Here is a 2,398-nt window from a genome sequence, read left to right on the forward strand (position 1 = left end):
TATTTGTTTATAATTCATGAAAAATATTTCGAGAACTTTCGAGCAGTTTATTAACTTTTCTCAATTTCTTTAATAGTGTCCACCTGTATGTTCATTTGGTTGATTCTAATTTTGATGGGGATTGATTATTTTTATACGATATTTAAGAATGCTTTTCAATGTTTCCATCTATATTTTAGAAGCCCTGCCCGTTATTCAATATTTTTATTGGCTTCTCATGAAATCTAAAATTGCATTGTTATCGGGAAAGTATAATTTTGGGTTTAATAAAACTGATTATAAATCACTTTCTTATTTACGCTTTACTCCGCATATTCCATAAGCGATATTTTTGAAAAAGAATAGAGGATTTCTGTTTTTTTTTGTCGGGTTAGTTGGGTTTTATTTTTAGTGTATGTTGTATAGAGATTTGCGATTTTCTCATAGTTTTTAATATCAATCTATCAATCCCATAAATCCATTTTTTCAATTTTTTTTATCATTACTGACTTATTAATACAATTAATCGCTTAATATCAATATAGCAAATCATATCCTGGTAGAACTGTGAAGTTTATGCTTAAAATTGCATTCTTTGCTTGGATCGAAGTATTTTCATATATAAAAAGTTCTTCTCGGCTTAATTTATTAATATTACTTCGTTAAAACCTCAAAAGTACACATCTCATTGTAGAAACATTAAAGCATTTCTAAAACATATGTTTGTTGTCGATTACACATATTTAAGTTTGAAATATTAATTAAAATGGTTCCACACGTCGTTAGAAAGTGATCTGTTGCGCGGTATTTCCGTTAGTCAGTCTGCCGTGAATGAGGTTGAAAATGCGTCGTCATTGCTTAACAGACTGACCTATCTTAAAGAGTATATGGTCTTACTTGCCTTGAAATGGGGTCGCTAAAACGCTGTGTGTTTCTTCAGATAGAAGGTTTAAATACTTCAACAAGATAAAGAAAAATGTTTACAAATGTCTCTTTTGTAAACATTTTCCATCTGGAATGTTAATATAAAAGCCAAAATTTACCTTAAATCTTATGCAATGCAAATCATAGTAATTGAAAATGGTGGAATTTTCCTGTTAGGAATGTTACGTATAAAGCGACGCACACACAACCATAGACGCACGCACACACACATATATGTGTGTGTGCGTGTGTGTGTGTGTGTGTGTGTGTGTGTCGTGAATACAAAGTTGCCGAGTTAAAAACTTGGTTCCTGTCCTTCATTCGGCAGTGTAAATCAATTCCTTCATTGAAGGTTACATGATTATACATCATTACAGTTTCTAGGATAAAAATAATTAAATGGAAAAAATGAACATTAATATCACTTTTTAAGCAAGTAGTTGACTTTTCTGGATTTGTAAACAACGCATCAATCGATGCGTACAGCGATGTTGCGGTCGCGGCCGTTAAACACAATATGACTTAGCTTACTGGATATGTCCGCTACTTTTACATAATATAAAATTTAAATAAGATTATTTTTCATATTAATAATGATGGACTGGTGATAGAATATACGACTGTGGAGTTAAAGATGACTTTTTTTTAACTAAGTTCAAATCCGTCTATAAACAAATCGCAATTTATAATTTAAGTTTGCTATGAAAATATAATTGAAAATCTTATCCTTGAATTTACGTTGCCTTAAAAAACACAACAAACACAAAAAAAAAACAAAAAAAAAACAGGAGATATACTTTAAAATCCTTTCTATTCTGGCTGTTTGTTGCATTTTTATCGGGGATGTATTATCCTCAGCTCAGACAAACTTATCAGTGTTTAATCCTTGATGATATTAATGTCATGTAACATTTAATTAAAGTAAATGCATCATTCGAGCTAAATTGTTGATAGTAAACAGTGCTAGAGGTGGCACTGTCCGTATACTGCACGCTGTCAACCACATACTGGTCTATGTATCAGTTGTTGCAATGTGACTACGTTGGCTTGTTACCTTTCTTTTCCAAAATTGTATTGCATGATTTTACGTGTGTCTTAAGCCCCTCAGTACAGCCTGTGTCTTCGTATCACATAATTATATAATGAGCAATAAAAAAAATATTTTTACTGTTGAAATTTAAGAGTACACTGATTTTAATAAGCTATTTGTTTATGCTTTTGTGAAGAATTATCTGCAGCTTTTAGGAAAGCTCTTGTATTTTCATCGTCTGTGCATTTTAGAAAACGGATCATAATGACGGCATAATAAAAAAATAGGATGCATTTATAATTGTAAATGAACAATAGCAGACAAACAATGGTAACATAACAAAACAGAGACAAAAGATTTGTACAATAACAATAATTTACTCAAACTCGTCGAGTAAATAAACAAATGTTTTGGGCAGAGCATATTTATAAAGAAAAACAAAAATATAAATAGGTAGTAAAAACA

This window comes from Euprymna scolopes, chromosome 8 (assembly GCF_053919585.1).
Source record: "Euprymna scolopes isolate OS-2025 chromosome 8, ASM5391958v1, whole genome shotgun sequence".
In the NCBI taxonomy this organism is placed as follows: Eukaryota; Metazoa; Mollusca; class Cephalopoda; order Sepiida; family Sepiolidae; genus Euprymna; species Euprymna scolopes.